This window comes from Tamandua tetradactyla, chromosome 4 (assembly GCF_023851605.1).
Source record: "Tamandua tetradactyla isolate mTamTet1 chromosome 4, mTamTet1.pri, whole genome shotgun sequence".
In the NCBI taxonomy this organism is placed as follows: domain Eukaryota; kingdom Metazoa; phylum Chordata; class Mammalia; order Pilosa; family Myrmecophagidae; genus Tamandua; species Tamandua tetradactyla.
The window spans coordinates 92,168,069-92,189,913 of NC_135330.1; the positions used below are offsets into that span (position 1 = coordinate 92,168,069).

General features: G+C 34.6%; 1 pseudogene; it reads left to right on the forward strand.

The window, feature by feature from the left end:
• The first annotated feature begins 15,480 nt into the window (after positions 1-15,480).
• LOC143679169 (olfactory receptor 8K1-like) lies at positions 15,481-16,404 on the forward strand (annotated as a pseudogene).
• The last annotated feature ends 5,441 nt before the right edge of the window (positions 16,405-21,845 follow it).

Sequence of the window (21,845 nt, forward strand, 5' to 3'; positions counted from 1 at the left end):
CAGTAGTCTGCATTCAGCTTGTAATGGTCCTCTCTAGCTGCATCTTCCTTATAGTATGGTTTAATTCCATACTCACTTTATACCTTTCATTGCCACTCTATTAGCAACAATCATTTCTACTATGATGACATGTCTCTCCTCAGGCAAACCTGCTCAGAGATTTGCTCTAAACAGATATGTGTTTTGGTCTGTGCAGGTATCAGAGTCATTTCTTTAGTCCTGATTGTTTTTGTCTCCTACATGCTCATTGTATATGTCATCTTGGTATGCATAGGTGAGACCAGTATTCTCCACATATGATTCTCTTCTGACAGTGGTGGGTCTGCTCTCTGGTAGCAGCCCAAATCTGGTCACTCCATTGATACTGATAAAATGACCTCTGTATTTTGCACTTCAATTATCACCGCAATTAACTCTCTGATAGCTTAATGAAAAAAGAGGTAAAAAATGACTTCCAGTATGATTTGGCTCATGTTCTGAAGAGATGATTTTTTTGTGGTCAATATTTCCATCCTTCTAGAGTAAGTACATCATGATGAACCATTTGAGATGCCAATATCCAAAACAAAATCAAGCACTAAGAGTTTCAAGGTTCAAGTCCTATTCCCTATATTCATCATATCTCCTGATGAGTGTTATTTTCTGAGCCACCCAACTATGCCTTGGAGAATGCAGGAAGCCCATAATTTGTTGTTTATTAATGCTTAATCAAACTCTTCCCTTATACATTGTATTTGTAAAAGCATGCACAATCCTTAGGGCAGGCCACAGATTGGAAAATCAAACAAATGTAGCACTGAATTCCCTAGGGGATGCCTGCTGGATGAAGTAGTGAAGATAATTTTTCATTCTCAAAGCTGAAATCTTCAGTTCTCCCTCTAAGGCCTACAATTGATTGGATGAGGAGACTCCTCTTATTGCTGAAGGCAATCTCTTTGCTGAAGGTAAATGTAACCAGTTCAACAGGCAAGCAACTGACTAATGACTTAAATGCAACTAGAAATACCCCTACAATAACAGTCATGCAAACATGACTGAGCAAACAATTGCATGTCATAACCTAGCCTAAGTGACATGTGAAATTAACTATCACACTCATAATTACTTTCTTCTGATCACATGATGTAGAATCATACATCCTCTGAAGGGAATCTTATCCTTCATCTATAAACTCTGTGCATACTTATGTAAGATTTATTGAAGAGCATACATTTTTTCAGTCTGCTTTTCATTTTGTTTTCTGATCCTAAAATATCTCTGTAAGCAAAGTTGTAGACAGTCATCTGTGTCTCCTGCTGACACAATGAGTTATTTTTTGCACTTCTGTTGCAAGTCTATGATGACTGTTCCTTATTATCTATGCTGTCCTCAAACATGTGTGAAACAGACTTGAAAACATTGATCTGTTAGCAGCAAATTTCATTTTCTTCCTCATGAGAAACCCAGTATCCCACATACTGATTCAAATGGCCATTTTCCAGATGCACAGATAGCTGTTAGGAAGAATTGAATGGATAATGAAAAGGTAAAAACAAATAAAGAAAGAAACAATTGGTGGGGGATGATTAGGATAGCAGAAGGAAGGTAAAAAGGAAATTAGGATGCTTGATTAGAATGACTAAAAGATTTATTGAAGATGATAGTCAATGGAGTATATGATGTGACAAAAATCTTTTAACTACCAGGAGAAAATGGAAAATATTTACATATTTTCATATCCACATTTTCAATAGATTTGGAAACATTAAATTGGTAAAGAACAACACATTAATAGGAAAAATCACTCTAAGATTTATTTTAGTTGTTCAGCATCCAAATATCTTTAATAAAGACACTATATTCAGTAATTGAGAACTATAAAAAAAGGTAAATTTTACTGATCTAATATACATTCTATAGTAAGATATGCTTTTTCCATTGTTATATTTAGTCACAACAAAATTTTGGGGGACAAATATTTATATCATTTCAAATTCTTCTTCCTTTCAAACAAATAAACAAACCAAGCATCTTCTTCTTTTCAATACTTTCTTCATCTTAGTCAAATAATTAAATGGACGAAATAAAAGAGAGGATTCACAACCAAGTTCAATAACTTACAAAAAAAAGATGAAACGTATGCAAATATGAACTACAGATTTACTCTCTTCTTTGACTTGATATAGATAGTATGCTAAGAAAAATTTCTATACTGTTAAATCCGGTGGCTGTTGTAACAAATATGTAAGTGATTTTGGAACAGCTTCCATGTAAGCATTGGGGCTTATTCTAGTTTGCAACCTGCTGGAATGTGATATACCAGAAACAGATTTTAAAAAGAAGGAATTTATGAAGTTGCAAGTTTATGGCCCTAAGGCCATGAGACTGTTCAAATTAAAGCCAGTCTATAAAAATGTCCAAATTAAGGTACCAACAAGAAGGTACCTTCACTCAAAGAAAGGCCAATGATATTCAGGGTTTTTCTCTCTCAATTGGAAAGGCACATGGCAAACATGGCAATATCTTCTAGTTTTCTCTCCATGCTTCCAGTTTCATGATGCTCTCAACCCAGGGGCATTTTCCTTCTTCATCTCCAAAGGTCTCTGGCTGCATGGATTCTGGTGGCTTCATACCAGTCTTGCCCTCTCCAAAATGTTTTCTTTTTTAAAGGGTTCCAGTAAACTAATCAAGACTCACCTGGAATTGGAGGAGTTACATCATTAACCTCTAATCAAAGGTTAATATCCACAATTGCGTGTGTCACACATCTGTGAAGATACGCTAATCAAGTTTCCAACCTGCAGTGCTGAATGAGGATTGAAAGAAATAGTTGCCTCCACAGGATGGATCAGGATTAAAACATGGCTTTTCTAGAGCACATAATACTTTCAAACCAACTCAAGTATCTAGTTTTAAAAAGTGTAAATTTTTACATCTAAATTGGAATTTTGCCTTCTTTTGTTTATAAATTAAATCATATGTGACAGAATAATAAATATACATTATCCCCACTAATGAACTAAGACAGAAACATCGTCAGAATGATTGCATATTTGGGGAATAACCAAAATAGTTCAAGGAACAAGAATATCCAATTTAAGATAAGCTACTCTGGTAAAATAGAAGTAAGCATAAAATATTTTATTTGGATTAATATTATTACTTTTATAAGAAATAGAAATTTAGGGCTAATTTTAATTTGGATTGTTGACAAGTATAATAGTAGTGTTCTACGTGTGAGTTATATGTCAAAAAATTGTATATAGGCTATACAAAATGAAAACTAAGTTAATATTATCTAGGGATTTAAGACTGAAATATAGTAATAACAGCAAAAACAAGGGACAATAAGCTTGAGAATATTGAATCCAAATTTTTTAACACATGCAAGCAAATGTATGATATAAACTACATAGACAATAGCAAATATTTTCAACATATGGGATGGTGTTTTTCATTCATTTTTTTATGAATGTCTCTGTGGATAGTACTTCCATGAATAATTTTATATAAGTATTTGTTTGAGTTGTAAATATTTGTTCAATTATTTTGTGTTTGTACCATGTAGAGAATTGGTGGATCACATGTTAATTCTGTTTAACCTTTTGAGGGATGGCCAAATTGCCTTCCATTGTGATGCATCATTTTGCAGTGATACAAAATCTACAAGGATTCCAATTCTTTAGGGCACTCTCAAGTATGTAATGAGTATGTACCCTGCCCTGGGCACGTGTGTGCCTTCTCAGATTTTCTCTTTTAAACAAAAGTTTTTCAAAAACTTTATTCCAAAAAACAACTGACTTTCTCCCAGACATTCAGTATTAGCTTCAACTCTGATACTTTGCCTCTGGCGGCAACACTGTCTTTCCGTATTTTCCCAAAACACCCTCTGCTTAGCTACTTTTCCACCTTGAGAGAGTTTCAAGTTAAACAAAACTAAGTCAGGTGCTTTCTAACTGTACTTAATCCTCACAGGACCAAACGGACAACAGCAATTCCTTGATAATAAGGTCTGTTCTGCCTCCTCCAAAAATACTTAGCAAAGTTAACACAGGCTGCCTTTAAAAAATCACCACTGCACTTGGAAAGTCAGTGGAGAAAAGCGAATTTAAACTTCCATAAAATTATCGTACAATATTGAGGTCAACGTTTTCTTGATTGAGCATTTAATTGGTAGTCATAAAGCTCTGACTGTTTTCCAGAGCTCCAAGTTTGTGACAATTTTCATTTCTGTATTAGAGAAAAAGAAATTCTCTATTTCTCCAGAAATAGAAAGAGAATAGAAAGTCACTGCACTGACTTTCCAAGTGCAGTGGTGGTTTTTTAAAGGCAGCCTGTGTTAACTTTGCTAAGTATTTTTGGAGGAGGCAGAACAGACCTTATTATCAAGGAATTGCTGTTGTCCGTTTGGTCATGTGAGGATTAAGTACAGTTAGAAATAATCATGCAGAAAATGTGAATTTTCATATACAGCTCTGTATTAGTCAGGATTCTCTAGAGACACAGAACCAAGAGAAGAGATCTATAAATGTGAGATTTCTAAAGATGTCTCATGCAACCATGAGATGGAAGAGCTCAAAATTTGTAAGACAGGCTGTAAAGCTAGCAGCTCTGATGAAGGGTCTGAATGAACTCCACAGGAGTGTCTTGCTGGCTGAAGAAGCAATGAATCTCTCTCCTTCCCTAAAAGCCTTCAACTGATTTAATTATCTTATTGTGGGAGATGCATTAGTTGATGGCAGATGCAATCAGCCACAGATGCAGTCAACTCACTGATGATTTAATACAGCAGCCTTCCAGTTTGTCAACTGGCCATGAAATACCCTTGCAACAATGGTCAGGCCAGTGTTTACCTGACCAAAGAACTGGGCATAGCCATCTGGACTAGTTGACAGCAGAACCTAACCATCACACCTTATTATTAATAATTTACATTAGTGTGAAACATATGTTATGATTGATGATAGCATGTTTTTATAATTGCAATATTAACTACAGTCCATGTTTTAAGTTAGGGCTCACTTTTATTATAGTGTATTGCCACAGACTCTGAAAAAATTTTATTCTGTTATAATATATAAAATCACACACCTTCCCTTTTAATCACATTCAGATACACATATAAGTGTTTAATTGCATTCACAATGTTGTGCCAAAATCATCACCATCCATAAATAGACTATTACCATCATTCCATATAGGAACCCTGTACATTATAAGCCTGAGGTTCCCTATCCCTACCCTACGCCCTGGAAACCTATATTCTAGACTCTATGAGTTCCTTATTCTAATTAATTCCAATCAGTGAGAGGATACAATTTTAACATTTTGTGTCTAGCTTATCTCACCCAACATGTAACTTTCACTATATCCATGTTGTTGCATGTTTCATATCTTCACTACTTTATACAGCTGAATAATATTCAATTGTATGTATAATGCACATACTTTGTTTATCCATTCATCTGTTGATAGGCACTTTGGTTGCTTCCATCTTTTGGCAATTGTGAGTAATGCTACTATGAAATTCAATGTGAAGATATTCTTTGAATCCTGGTTTTGAATTTTTTTGGCATATACCTAGTAGTGGGATTGCCACATCATATAGTAGTTCTATAATTAGTGTTCTGAGGAACCACAATATTGTCTTTCACAGCATCTGCACCATTTTATATTTCCAACAAAAATGGATGAGTCTTTCTCTTTCTCTGCATCCTTTCCAACACTTGTTTATTTTCTGTTTTTTTTTAAATGAGAGCAATTCTAGTGGGGTGAAATGGTATCTCACTGTTGTTGTGATTTACATTTCTCTGATAGCTAATGATGTTGAGCATTGTTTCATGGGCTTTCTGGAATTTATATATCTTTTTTGAGAGATGTTTATTCAAGTCTTTTGCCCATTTTTAATTGAGGTCTTTGTCCTTTTGTTGTTAATATGGAGGATTTCTCTATATATTCTGCATATTAAATCATTATCTTATATGTGGTTTCAAAATATTTTCCCATTGTGTAGATTTTCATTGCACTTTCATGATAAAGCACTTTGATGCATAAAATTTTTAAGTTTGATGGGATCCCATTTATTTGTTTGCATCTTTGTTTTTCTTTTGTTGCTTGTGCTTTGGATGGAAAGTCTAAGGAAACATTTCCTAATGTCCTGAAGATGCTTCCCTACATTTTCTTCCAGGAGTTCAATAGTTATGTGTCTTATATTTAGTTCTTTAATCCATTTTGAATTGATGTTTGTTTAAAGTGTCAGGTAGTGGTGCTCCTTTTCTTTCTTAAATGGAGATCCAGTATTCCTAGCTTCATTTGCTGAAGAGACTATTCTTTCCCAGTTGAGGGATCTTTGCTCCCTTGTCAAAAGTCAGTTGGTCATAAGTGTAAGAGCTGATTTCTGAGCCCCCCAATTTGATTCCTTTGGTCTATTTGTCTGTCCTGTGCAAGTACCATAATGTTTTGATCACTGTGACTTTGTAATGTTTTAAGATCAGTCTTCCAACAATTTTTTGTCTATATTCGTAAGAAATATTGGCCTGTGAATTTCTTTTCGCGTGGTATCTTTATATGGTTTTAGTATGAGGATGATATCTTCCTCATAGAAAGAATTAGGAAGTATTCTCTCCCCTTCAAATTTTAGAAGAGTTTGGAAAGAATTTGGATTAAGTCTTCTTGGAATATTTGGTAGGATCCTCCTTTGAAGTCGTGTGGCTTTTCTTTGTTGGGAAAGTTTTGATTACTGATTCAATCTCGTTACTAGTAATTGCTTTGTTGAAATCCTCTATTTCTTCTTTAGTCAATGTTGATAGTTTGCGTGTTTCTAAGAGTGTGTCCACTTCATCCAGTTATCTAATTTATTGGCAGCTTGTTATTCTTAGTATTCTTTTAGAGTCCACTGAATTTCAGCAGGGTCTGCAGTAATGACCCACTTTACCATTATTGATTTTTGTTTGTTGTATTTTCTCTCACTTTTTTCAGTCTAGCTAAAGGATTGCTAGTGTTATTGATCTTTTCAAAGAAACAATTTTTACTTTGTTGATTCTCTCTATTGGTTTTTGCTTTCTATTCTATTTGTCTCCACTCTAATCTTTGATTTTGCATTCCTTCTGCTCACATTAGATTTAAATTGTTCTTTTTCTAGTTCTTCCAGTTTTATGGTCTGGTCTTTTATTTGAAATCTTTCTCTGTTTACAATGTAAGCATTTAGAATTATAAATTCCCATGTCAGTACTGTTTAAACTGTATCCCATAAGTTCTGTAATGTATTTTCATTTGCATTTGCTTCAAGATATTTCCTAATTAATTTATGATTTTTTCATTAACCCATTGGGTGTTTGAGTATGTAAATCTCCACATATTTGTGAATTTTCCATTTCTCCCTCTGTTTTTAACTTCTAGCTTCATTCTTCTGTGTTTGTAGAATATACACTGTATGATTTAATTACCTTTTCTACTTAGGCTTTTTTGTGACTTAAAATATGGTCTATCTTGGAGAATGATCCATATGCACTCAGGAATATGTATTCTGTTTGTGTTGGATAAATTGTTCTCCATATGTCTGTTAGGCATTTCGTTTAGAGAATCATTCAGGTCTTGTATTTCCTTATTGATATTCTGGTTAAGTGTTCTCTTCATTACTGAAAGTGATGTAATAAAATCTCCTACTGTTAATGTAGAATCATCAATTTCTCCCTTCATATATGTCATCATTTGCTTCATATATTTTGGGCTCTGCTGTAGATGCATGTAAGTTTATAATTGTTACATTTTCCAGTTTTATTTTCTCTGTTATTGGCATTTAATGAACATTTTGTTCCCCTTAATTATATTTTATTACAATCTATTTTTTCTGACATTAGTATGGCTACCCAGCTCCCTTCTGGTTACTACTTGTATGGTATGTTTTTTCCTCCTTCTTTTCACTGTCAAGCTATTTGTATATTAAAATTTAAGGTGAGCCTCATGTAGACAGCATATGGTTGGAATATGCTTTTATCTATTCTTCCAATCTCTGCCTTATGACTGGTATAATTTAACCAATTTTTTTAAGCTGGCAGAAAATTTATTAAGGATGTATGCAGAGAAGGAACATGCAGGCAATCTTGTAAAGAAAGAGGTGAGGGGTGAGGGGTCTATACACTGTGGGGCTATCTGCTTTTTATAAAAAATCTTTCTATTGATAAAACCAAATAACATGCAAACATGAACATTCTGCCATTTGCTTTTACAATTTTTTTTCCGTTTGTAATTTTTATTAACTACTTTACTACTCTCACCTTTTCACTTCTACACTGATGCTTGAGTGTAGATACTCAATCAAAGAGTGTTGGTTGGCTCCACCCTTCTTCCTCCTTTGAGATGCTTAATCTTTACTGATTCATTCAAGTGGGGTCCATTGGCACCCAGGTGCTGTTTATTGCTGTTCCCAGAGAGATCTTTATCCTTGTGGCCTGATTGCTCCTTAGAATTTGCCCTTTGCTCAGCCAGCCACCACCTTAATTCTAGCCCTGCCTCAATTTCTCCATCAGAGATTTCCAGGTGCCTTAATCTTTTAGGAATTCAGGCAGATGGTCCATCTTTTGTATCTGCTTTGTTTATTTGCTCAAGGATCTCCTTTGGGATGCCAAGAGGCTTTGATCTGGTTGGTGTTTGGGGCAAACAAGTGGGTAAACACTAGCCAATGTTCCCCAGGAAGTGAAGAAGATCAGTCCCCAGAAGGGGGGTGGAATATTTGGGGACAATGAGGAACTTGATAGGACACCAGAATGTCCCCAAGTCTACAAATGAGAGAAGGTAGTGAATGGGAGATATGAAATCCTCAGAGCCAGAGGCAGCCTCAGTATACTGTCTTCTTTACTAGCCATGGGTAGGACTCAAGGGGATGGCCTGCCTTCCTTCAAGAGACAATGCAGTCCTTGGGCCCAAGGTTCATGTTGGTGGAACCTGTGACAAGGTCTCAGTGGGTCCTGTATTTAAGTGTTATCTCAAGATTTCTAGCACTCTGTCTGCCAGTGGCCCTCTGACTCATAGTTGAATAAAGGTCCTTGAGGCTTGAAAACAGAAATAATGTGACCTTCAGAGACAGGGCTCTTTTAACAGTGACTGCAATAACGTGAGCCAATTCTCTTGTATTTTGCTTAATGCTTTTTGCTCGCTCATCCTCATCCTTGTCTCAATTGCTAAAGATATAAAAGGAGTTTCTAATAGGTCATTAGTGGGAGTTTGTGGGCCCATAGAGAGCTTTTGCAGCTTTCTCCAATACCAGGCAAACTAGATGGTGAAATAGGTACCCAGCAAAATGAGAATCTGGGCTTACATTAGCATATATTTTTAGGACTTATATTAACCTCCCCCAGAACAGGGACTGGTTTTCCACCTTCTCTGAAGTGAACACACTTAGCTTATTACAATTCACTGTTTTGGTGGTACATTTTTCATGGATTTTAGCAAAGAGGTGACTATATACTCTTAATTAACTTAAAAAAAGATCATCAAGAAGATTTTCTCCTCTAGCATAGACTGAGATATTGGGTGTAATACAGCAGCAAGTACCTCTCAAGTCCTTGTCCAGATAGAAACCCACACATATCTAAGTAGACATAGGAAATTTCTGACTAATCTCCCTGACTTACAGATGGGTGAATGGTATGGCAATTGAGAGTCCCATTGGGAAACTATGCTTCCCTGTCTTACAGCTTGTATTAACTGCTGGCATTTCCCACTGTGCCTGGAAAAAGAAATAGAGGAGGCTAACTTTCTACTGGCCACTATCTTGGGATCTTGGGGAGAAAATCACAAGGCCTCCTTTCATTAGATACCTTTCATGAGAGATGTCTGGACTTACATCTCTGGGGTATTTCATGTGTCTTGCCAAGAAGAATTCCAGGACAATGTTCTCAAGGAGTTGGGAACTAAAACCCCATTCAGCACCTTTCATGAGAGATACCTGGACCTACACTTCCAGGGGAGTCATTTTCCCAGGCTTTGCCTGGAAGAATTTCTGGGCAACATTCTTAAGGAGTCCTTTCTCTACATTGGCTCAATGTTTGGGGAAGATGGGAAATAAAGTTGCTAGATATTCTTAGGGTTCTTTCATGAGACAAACCTGGACTTATGCTTCTTGGGGTTTCCCAGGCCATGCCCAGAAGAATATCAGCAATGCTGTCAATCATCAGGGTCTTGAACCTTTTGCAGCACCTTTCATGAGAGATGTCTGGGCCAACATTTCCAGGGTCTACCTGAGCTTTGCCCTGCTGAATTCCAGTGTACTGTTCTCAAGGTGTCCTTCCTCTCTGTCAGCCCAATATCTTGGGAATACAAGAAGTAAATATACTGGACATCACTGGGACATGTCACTGGAAATGTTTAGACCTGTGATCCTGAGGTGGGAGTTTGCCCCACTTGAAAGAATTTTAAGATTCTGCTCCCAAGAATAGTTTCATCCTCTAGTTTCCTGTTCTATGAGGGCTAAAAAGTGAGCATGCTCTATAAGAAGTGAAGCTTTTTATTCAGCCTCATAGGGTCTCAATACAAACTAAATGATGAAGACTTGGTGGGGAGATACTCACATTGGAAAATACTCAATTTTTATGAGCACAGGTCTAAGGTGACTTCCTAGAAAGTTAAAAAGAACCCTTTGATTGGTATAAGAACCCTTAGCCCAGAATCCTCTGAAATAAAAGATGAAGGGGCTGAAAGCCAAATAGGGAAGAAAGTAGGGGACTTTCATGGAGACATAAAAAAAGAATTTTGTCAAAGAGGTGGAAAGAGGATCCAGCAGGAGGTAGGGTATGGATCCCCAGAGTGGAGGAAAGGAGAGTGTGGGGCAATCTTGAAGAGCCAAGGAGAGAGAGAGAGAGAGAGAGAGAGAGAGAGAGAGAGAGAGAGAGAGAGAAGTAGGGGAAATTGGTGGGGCTTGATTTGGCTTCCAGTGGATGCCTGAATGACATGGGGAATAATCCCCATCAGGCTTCAAGGGAAGTATCACCTGCTACTCTGAGTCTCTTTGGATCTGCAAGGCATGGAAATGGGCTCCTGCCACCTCTGTGGAGGGAGGCAGAAGACTCAGAGTAGACTGAGCTTATGTCTTGGGGAGCCAGATCAGAGCCCCTAGATTCCTAGACATGCAGAGTTGTATGAAGATATAGGAGAAGATAATAATGAGCCAAGCAAGAAGAAAAGCAAAAATACATGTCCAAGCCTTCCAGTACTCATCAGTTCAGCCAGAGAAAAGTGTCTCTTAGGTGGCTTCCCAAAGTATGTTGCCAGATTTGTTTCCTCGGTTCTAGGCCATGACATGGGAGAGAATTCAAGAGCACAGTACAAAGTAAGGAGGCAGAAAATTTATTAAGTACTTATGCAGAAAAGGAACGTGCAGACACTCTCATAAAGAAAGAGGTGAGGGATGAAAGGTCTAATCCATTTTTTTTGTATGATGTATGGTAGGGTCGTATTTCATTATTTTTCCATGTGAGTATCCCATTATTGTAGCACTATTTATTGAATTTTTGTTTGCCTATTTTCTTTGTTGGTTGGTTGATGTTTGCTTGTTGTTGGTTTTTTTGGGAAGTGCATGGACCAGGAATCAAACCTGGGTCTTCTACATGGCATACCATTGAATTACCCATGCACCCTCCTAATCCATTTATTTTTAACATCACTACTGATAAGCAACAATTTTTTCTGTAATTTTGTTACTTATGCTTTGTATGTCTTATAGCTTTTTTGTACCTCAATTCTTCCATGAGTGCCTACCTTTATATTTATTTGATTTTTTGTTTTGTACCATATTGATTGCTTTCTCTTTTTTATCTGGAGATATTTTCATCTACTTTTCTTGTAGTTATTATGAGGTTAAAATTAAAATTCCTAAACATATAACAATCAAGTTGGGTTTGATACCAACTTACCTTTAGTAGTGTACACATAAACTTCTCCTATACCCCAACATCTCCCTACCCTTTTTTGCATGTTTTACCACTTATATCTTTGTATATTTTATGCCTAAAACCATAAGTTAGTTGCTACTTCTTATGCTTTGGCATTTTACTACTTATTGGAAGTGAGAAATGGAGTTCCATACCAAATAATATATGATAATAATATTGGTATTTATAATTACCCAAATAGTAACACTTAACACAGGTATTTATTTCATTATGCTGCTTTGAACCACTGTCTAGTCCCTTCCCTTTAAGGATGAAGAATTCCCTTATCACCTTGTTTGTAGTATAAATCTAGTTGTGAGCAACTCCATCAGTTTTGTTCCTCTGGGAATGTTTTCATCTGTCTCTTGTTTTTGAAAGAAAGTCTCACCAGATATAAAATGGTCAGCATTTTTTCTCAACGATCTGTGTAACAATAACATGTTATTTAACATACATTTAACTGTATTCCCAGAAAGAAATAATGGAATAGATATGGCAGACAAACCATTATTGACCAGAAATTTTCCTAATTTATAAAACAAAACAAAACATCTATAATATCATAGTTGTAAAATGCTTAAAGAACTCAGAGAGGATAAACAGGAAAAAAAACATTCCAAAGCAGATCACAATCAAATTTTGAAGATAAATGTTAAAAAGATATTCTTAAAAACCTCCAGAGAAAAAATATACATTACATAAAAAACAAATAAAACAATGACCACATGATGACATCTCTCCACCCATTGGGTGAGTCTTAATAAGTTTCTGGAGTCTTACAAAAGAGGAAACATTTTGGAGAATAAAAAAGATTCAGAAAGCAGAACAGAATGACACAGCCATGAGAAGCAGAGTCCACCAGCCAGCGACCTTTGGAGATGAAGAAGGAAAATGCCTCCTGGGGAGCTTCATCAAACAGGAACCAGGAGAAGAAGCTAACGATGACATCGTGTTTACCATATGCCCTTCCAGATGAGAGAAGAACCCTGACTGTGTTCACCATATGTCTTTCCAGATGAGAGAGAAATTGTGACTGTGTTTGCCATATGCCTTCTCACTTGAGAGAGAAACCCTAAACTTCATTGGCATTCTTGAAGCAAGGTATCTTTCCCTGGATGCCTTTGATTGGACATTTGTATAGGCTTCTTCTAACTGGGACCTTTTCTCAGCCTTAGAACTGTAAATGAGCAACTTATTAAATTCCCCTTTTAAAAGCCAAAAAATAAAAATAAAACAAAAAGAATTACCACAGATTTCTTGGCAGAAGCAAAAAAAAATCATAAAATATAGTCTTATGTAAACTTATAATTTTATATACAGAAAAAAACATCCTTGTTAATGGATATTGAGTCTCAAATATTGCATAATCTCTTCTTGAGAAGTCCTTCTTTCTTTTACTTATGCATTTTAATGTGTGTTTGTGTGTGTACATTTGTTGTTTTGGCATGTGTTTGTGTTCAATATACCTACGTTAATCATGTTGTATAACTGAGTTGCTAACAAAGGCATATTTCTGATGTTCAGTGTTTGGTGATATTTTATAACTTATCAGTTAGACCCAGGTATAAATACTTTTTTTTTTTAACATGGGCAGGCACCGGGAATCAAACCCAGGTCCTCGGGCATGGCAGGTAAGTATTCTTACCTGCTGAGCCACCGTGGCCTGGTATAAATACTTTTAACTTTCTCCCAACGGGAGTTTCAGAGAACAATTAACAAACATCCAAGACATGCTCCCTCGAGATATTTCTGCATTGTCTGTTCATCCTTGAATCAATGTAAAGCTTCAAGAAAATGAATCTCAGAGGGCTAAAAAAACACTCAAGTCCTTACTGCAACAATGAGGATTAAACCTGAAGGAACACAAAGCTGATCCTCCATTAGGGTGAGTTTAAAACTTGGTCTTTGAACTTTTTTCTCAGGACATACAACCTAAACTGGGCCATCCCCACATGCTTTGAAGAACTTATGCAAAACTGCTTTTACGTTTGCAATATACTTTTCCTTTATTAAGGTAAGTAATGTTCTGGATATTTAGTGCTAGCATTTTAAATGTGACCTTAAAACTCGAAGCAAGCTGTGAATTTGATGTTTAGTCTCACAGAGGAGCAACATGTAAAGTGTGTACCCAGATTTGGAAGCACCACCCCTAGGTATCTTAGAGGATGTAAGTAGTAAAGAAAGTAGTAAATAACTAAAATAAAGAACTAATGATGTTTTCCTGAACCCTGTTATTTGTTACTCAAGATCATTACCTTTTTCATCTCTAAAATATATAGAAGCCAAGCAAAAATATCACTGCAAAGAGACAGACGTGGAAAGCTTCCCCTGAATGCCTGCAAATGTAAAGAAACCTTCCTTAGTTCCATAGCCTGATTGGTGTGTCTGTGCATTAAGCCAAGCCAAGCAACAAACCCAGATTTGGTGGGGGGTGGCTTCATCTTCAGATATATTGGATATACAGTTCTATATACTCTGTTCTGTGTATTATCTATAACATCTTCAATTTTCAAGTTAGCTTATGCTTCCATAATCGATTTCAACTTTGATCTTTGTCCACTCTTGTAGGAAAACCTACAATAATATATTGTCCCTCTCTTTATTTTCTGTCTGCTCAGATACATTAAAGGAGGGGCAGCACGTTGTGCTTGTTAAAAAAATAACTATTCTTAAGGCAAAATTCTTTTATTTTAATCCTGACTCCACAATTTACTAGCTGAGTGATTTTGTTAAATTATTTAGCACTGCCTCAATTTCCTTACTTTCCAATGAGAATCGAAATATTGCCCACTTTTTATTACTGTGTGAATAGATCACATGTCTGACTGTAAAGTGCTTATGAAGTTCTTTGCACATAATAAAATATTCCTTAACACTGCTCGGCCTCTTTACATAAATGTTCAAGAATAATCAGAATGACTAAGTCTTTTGTATGCAGAAGAGATATGTATGATTGGGGGATCACTCAGAATAAGTGATTCAATCTGCAGAAATAACAGGCAGATATGACAAATGCTATGACATTCTTTAACAGAATTCTAAAATCAGCATATTATAGCATTAAATTTTGCATTGAGAATCATTAAAACCTATATTTAATAGTCAGATGTTTCCTAATCAGCATCTGATTTATCACTCCTGCATTAATTTGGAAACTCTCTTCATGCCATACTATTTTATGTAGATATGGTAATTGTCAAGAAGATGAGGTTTATAGTTTCATGTAGAGCTCTGTCTTACAAATTACTTGAAATTTTAAAAAGCTGAAAATATATATCTATTTTGACATACTGAAAATGAGTTTGGGCCAATGAACTAAGTCATTGTGGATGCATGAAAAACAAGTACATCAAAATATTTTGCCTCTGTTAAGATATGTTTGACCAAAGTTTCAATGGATTAAGTGTTGGTGTGTATAATTTTGGCATGATGGATGGAGGAATCTTTATTTAGATTTTGAAATGGAGAATATGCCCCTATAGTTTAGACAATATGGTCTGTGCTGTCTCAGAAATTGCATGCCAATATAATAAGTACTGATTTTATGCTTTGTACAGATTACCAAGATGAACATATGGAACAACAAAATCATACTGCAGTGACCCACGTGACTGAATTTATTCTCATAGGTGTCACGGATAACCCTGGACTGAAGGCACCCCTCTTTGCAACCTTTCATATCATATATTTGGTTACAGTGATAGGCAATTTGGGCATAATTTTGTTGACCCATGTGGATTCCAAGCTACACACACCCATGTACTTTTTCCTTAGACATTTGTCCATTACTGATATTGGATATTTCACTGTCATTGGCCCAAAAATGATGATAACTTTGTGGTAAATGAAAATACAATTTCTTACAATTGGTGTGCTATTCAGCTGGCAACCTTTGATATTTTTATCATCAGTGAACTATTTATTCTATCAGCAATGGCTTATGATCGCTATGTAGCCATCTGCAAACCTCTTTTCTATGTGGTGATCATGGCAGAGAAAGTGTGTTGGGTGCTGGTTCTTATTCCATATCTCTACAGCACTTTTGTGTCCGTATTTCTCATGATTAAGTTATTTACATTATCCTTTTGTGGCTCTAACATCATCAGCTATTTTTACTGTGAGTGCCTCCCCTTGATATCTATACTTGATCATTTTGATCTTTTCAGGCTGTAATTTGCTCTCATCCTTGTTAATTGTCCTTGTATCCTACATGTTTATTTTTGCAACCATCTTCAGAATGAACTCAGCTGATGGGTGGTACAAAGCCTTCTCTACCTGTGGCTCCCATCTGACAGTGGTGGTTGTCTTTTATGGGACACTATTGTTTATTTACCTGCAACCCAAATCCAGCCATACTTTTGATATTGATAAAATGGCCTCAGTGTTTTACACTCTGGTTATCCCTATGCTGAATCCATTGATCTACAGCTTGAGGAACAAAGAAGTAAAAGGTGCTCTAAAGAGAATCTTAACTAATCAAAGCAAAATTCTCACTTAATATCTTAATGTTCAGTAATACAAGATCTAAGAATATTTGCTTAATAGTCTGTCAGACGGGTAAAATAAATTAGATAAATGGGAATATTAGTGGTCAATGAGAATGAGGGGTCAGGTACATAATATGTAATTTTTTTCTTTCTTCTTTTTATTTCTTTTTCTGGAGTGATGTAGATGTTCTAAAAATTATTGTGATGATGAATATACAACTATGTGATGATATTTGAGCCATTGATTGTACACACCATGTGTGGAAGGTATGTGTGTGAAGATTTCTTAATTAAAAAAAATAGTCTGTCAGAATATATATAGAATCAAAAAATAGTAGTATTTGATTAGATTCATTCTTCTATATTTTCCTCTTGTTATGAACAAAACACTTCCTTTTCTATAACTCAGAACTTTTCTTCTTCACTTTGAAAGACATTTTAGCTAGATACTAAACACTCCCAAAGTTTTTTCAAGATTCCATTGACAACTATATTATTTAGAAATAAAGCACTTTATACCAAATTTGGGGGGTAATGCAAAAAATTCCTCATTGAATTGCCTTGGCATCTTTGTCATAAAATAATTGTCCAAAAATAACTGGCTTTGTTTCTTGACCCTTAATTAGGTTCCTCTGATCTATATCTGTATTTATGGGAATTATACACCTCTAAATTACTGCAGCTTAATAAGAAATTTTGAAATGAGATTTTCTCCCACTTTTTCCTTCATTTAAAAATCATATGACTATTCCAGTTCCATTATATTTCCAAAGAATTTTAGAATTAACATGACAATATCCACAGAAATGTCTGCTAGGATTTTGAAAATGATTGCACTGAATCTATGGATCAGTTTGTGGCAAATTACCATCTCAAAAATCTTGAGTCTTCTAATCTATGTACATGACATATTTATTTATTTATTTATTTATTTATTTAAAGATTTAATTTTTCTTGACAAGGTTTAATAGTATTCTGTGTATAAATTTTGCAATTTTTTTGTTAAATTTATTTCTGAGTATTTGTTTGATGTCATTGTGAAAGTAACTGCTTTCTTAATTACATTTTCTGCCTATTATATCTTGATGTGGAGAAATAGATATAGGTTTAACATATTGATTTCCCCTTCAACCTTGTTCAATATATTAGTGCTACATATTTTTATAAGTTCCTTAGAATTAGATATGTGAAGTATCAAATGATTGTGAACAAAATCAGTTTCTCTCCATGCTTGTAAACATAATGTTCCATGTGCTTGCTCATTTCTAATTGTTCTGACAATTAATGAGAGGGGATATTAAAGTCTCCAACAATTAATCCTGAATTTTTCATTTCTATCTTTAATTTCATCCTTTTCGGTTGTATGCATATTGAGACTCCATTGTTATGTACATATGTATTTTTAAATTAGTCATTGTTATATTATCTTGATTAATTGGATTTTTAATCATTATTAAATATACCACTTTACATCTAGTATCATTGTCTTAGGTCTATTGTATTTCCTGTATGTACAGTTGCTTCTACTTCTACAGTTACTACTTGCATGGTATGTAATTTTCCATCATTTGAATTTAAACTTACTTTTTTCTTTTGCATGGGCAGGCACCGGGAATCTAACCTGGTCTCCAGCATGGCAGGCAAGAATTCTGCTACTGAGCCACCATCACACCACCCTAAACTTACTTTTGACTTTGAATCTAAAGTGTGTCTCTCATAGACAGCATGAGGTTGGATCTTTTTGGGTATCTAGTTAATCTCTGCACTTTGATTGAATTTTTAATGCAACTGCATTTAACATAGTTATTAATATAGTTAGATTTACATATTTCATTTTGTTGTTTATTCTCTATATAGCTCAGATGTTTTAGTTCTTACATTGCTCTCTTATTCCTTTTTTAATCTAAAATATACCCAACTTAATATACCATTTTAAATCCTTTGTTGGATTTTTTTGTTATAATATTGAGTTATATTCTTGCTTGTGGCTCTGGGTATTACAATATACATCTTAAATTAAAATATTTGCATATTAACTTAATTCCAATAAAATTAGAATCTTCCCTCCAATGTCAACTCATTACCATGTTACTATTGTCATGTACTACATCTTTGTATGTTGTAGTTCAAATACAGTTTTGTAATTACTATTTGGTTAAGTTTATTTAAAAATGATTAACAGAAGAAAAGAGAAAAATATAAATACCCAGTCTTTTAATTGACCTACATACCAGCATTTACCCATGTTCTGTATCTCTTCATGTGGATTTCAATTATTGTCTGATGCATTTGCCTTACAACTTGAAAAGTTTTCTTTAATATTTCTCTGAGGCAGAATTGCTAGCAGCAAATTTTCTTAGTCCTCATTTGTCAGTGAATGTCTTCATTTCACTAGAATTTTTGTATGATAGTGTGTGTCTTTCAGACATTCAATCTGTCTTCCCACTGTTTTATGGCTTTTATTATATCTAATGTGATACCAGCTGCTATGCTCATTGTGGTCCCCTTGTACATGATGAATCTTATTGTCTTGCTATTTTCCAGATTTCCTTTTACTTCTGTTTAATAATAATTTGCCTACAGGTGTGGATCTCTTTAGGTTAATCATACTTGGATTTTGTTGAAGTACTTAGATGTATATATCAATGTTTTTCATCATATTTGAGAAGTTTTCATCTGCCGTTCCCTTTCTTCTCATCTTGTGGAATTCCTATAAGGCATACATCAGCATGCTTGGCAATGCAGGTCTCTGAGATTCTATTCATTCTTCTTCACTTTTCCTTCTATTTTCAGTTTACATGATCTCTATTGATCTTTTTTTAGGCCTGTCAGTCATTTCTTCTGCCATCTTAAATCTGCTGTTGAACACATGTATGTATTTTCTACAAATTTTTCCATTTATTGCAACTCTGGCGTTTCAATTTTTCAACAATTTTTCTTTATTTTCATTTGATGAATCATTCTAATCATACTTTCCTTTGATTCTTTGAACTCAATTCCATTTAATATTTTGAGCATTTATCATGACTACCTTAAAGATTTTGTCTGCTAACTCTGATATCGAGAAACTGAAGACACAGTTTATATTACTTCTTAATTTCCACTATTTAAGAGTCATGATACATGCCTTCTTTGAATGTCATGTAATTTCTTATACTGGATATTTTATATAAAATAATGTGGATTCTGATTCCCTGATCCTTGGATGAATCAACCAAAATACTGTTCAAATTTGGCATAGAAAATTTAAGCTTCCATGTTTTGTCTTTCATCCACGGATCATAACAAGTGAACATATAAAACAGTTATCATCATATAACTTAACAGGATTTTCATTTTAGCTAATTATATTATGAAATTTAAATATCAATCAATGTATACATGTTATACTCTTTAATGGCCCTCTTTTACTTTACCATTAAGGCACATCATTACATTGTTAAACAAATATCACTTAAAATATATTCAAGTAGCTGCCACTTTGGACAATTTCAAAAATAGTTAAAATGTATTTATTCTCTCAATTTTATTGTAAGTTCACAGCATTAACATTGTTGTATATAATGAAAGAGTTATTTTACATACATTTATCATTATATGAGCCTCCTAAAGGATGTTGTAAGGGGGATATTTATCATTCCACTAGTAAAATATATTAAAATATTTTATATAATAATGTATAAAAATGTTAAACAAGGCAGTGTGACAGTGGTTCAGCGGCAGAATTCTCATTTGCCATGCTGGAGACCCAGGTTCAATTCCCAGTGCCTGCCCATGCAAATAAACAAACAAACAAAATGTTAAACAGGGAAGAGAGTTAATTGTGTGCTGATAAATGTTTCACAACCAGCTCTTTGAAAAATAAGGTGAAAAGCTTCGACCTTATGTTGACTCCCATGGTGCCAGCATAATGGGAGCAAATGGATTTAAATGGGAGCAAAGCCGATTTAAAACCCACAGTGAAATGTCTTTGAATGAGTAGTTGGGAAAAGATGAGCTATTGGGATCTCAAGATGATGCCAGCTGTCTTCAGTACACCTCTCTGATATTTATATACAAACATTGGATTGGTTTTAATTATAAACAAAATGAAATTGCATAAGATTTAGAAAAATACACCTATTAATATGGTATAATATATGAAAAAAAAATTGTCCTTCACCATCCATGATGGGAGTCTCAAATGATCTCTTAAAGCTTTTCCCACTAACTTTAACATTAATTAATGAAGGTTGTTTGTGACTAATTTTACCATGGAGTTCTATTGGTAATTTCCTATTTCCTTCATTTTCCTTTTATGTTTTTTATTTGGAATTCTTTTGTAAGGAAGATTTGTCTCACAAATTGGTACTCAAGTACTGTCTGGAAAATTTGTGACTTAATATATTCTACAATCTCACCCAGTTTAGTAATTTTCTGACAATTCTCAAAAAGGTATCCATAAATTTTGCTTTGCCTATAAAGTTTTTCTCACCCATATTATCCCTGGCACATAATTGAATCTCTCTCAATCCTTAAAAACATCCCCTAGTACTTCATAAGGTGGACAATTTTATGGACTATAGTGTAATTCATGATAAACCAAGTTGAACCAGGAAGGGCTTGCCCTAAACTGCCAATCATAAATCCTTTAGTCTAAATGGAAATTTTATCAGCTAACAGAATATGAGATATACATAGCCATATTTCTTGGACAAATGATCATTCCCTCTACAATTTTAAAAATATTTTATTTTTAATGATTTCTTTCTAAAAGTAGATTATAACAGTTATTCTGTGTGTCTAATTTAAAATACTGTTTCTTAATTTATTGAAATGACATTGGTCATTTCAATGTCATTTGCTGAAAGACTTGGAATTCTAAGAATTCTATGTCAAATATGTTATAATTTTCCCCAAATATGAAGAAGTCTGAAGCAATATAATGTAATTATTTTGTTCAGATAGGTTCAACCCCAAAGTTCTCACATGTAAATCCACTATCGAAACTCAGGAGGGAATGTGAGATTAATATAGTATCCCCGTAGGAACTTCCCATAGGAAATATGATTCAAAGCATACCTATTTCACACTCTCCAAGGCTTTCAAATGAGGATTAAAAAGTTCAATAAAACAGGTAAATTCCACCAAGTCAAAGTGACAAAAACAATGTTTAGGAAACACAAATCCTCTCTTGAGATTGACAAGAGCCCTGAACTATTTGCAAGCAAATCTCTCCTATGTGGTTTTCAGGATGCTAGTTATTAAATAAGTTATTAAATAAGTACTTCTTTGAATTCTGTTAACCCGTGTTCCAAATGTATGAGAAGATGCCTCTGTGACTTATGAATATGGTTGATGCATGATATACTTATTAAATTATTATAGTTACTATCATAAAAATAGTAATGATAATGTGGTCTGGACTCAGCAAAATTCAATAAAACCATTAGATTTCATCTAGGTCGGAATA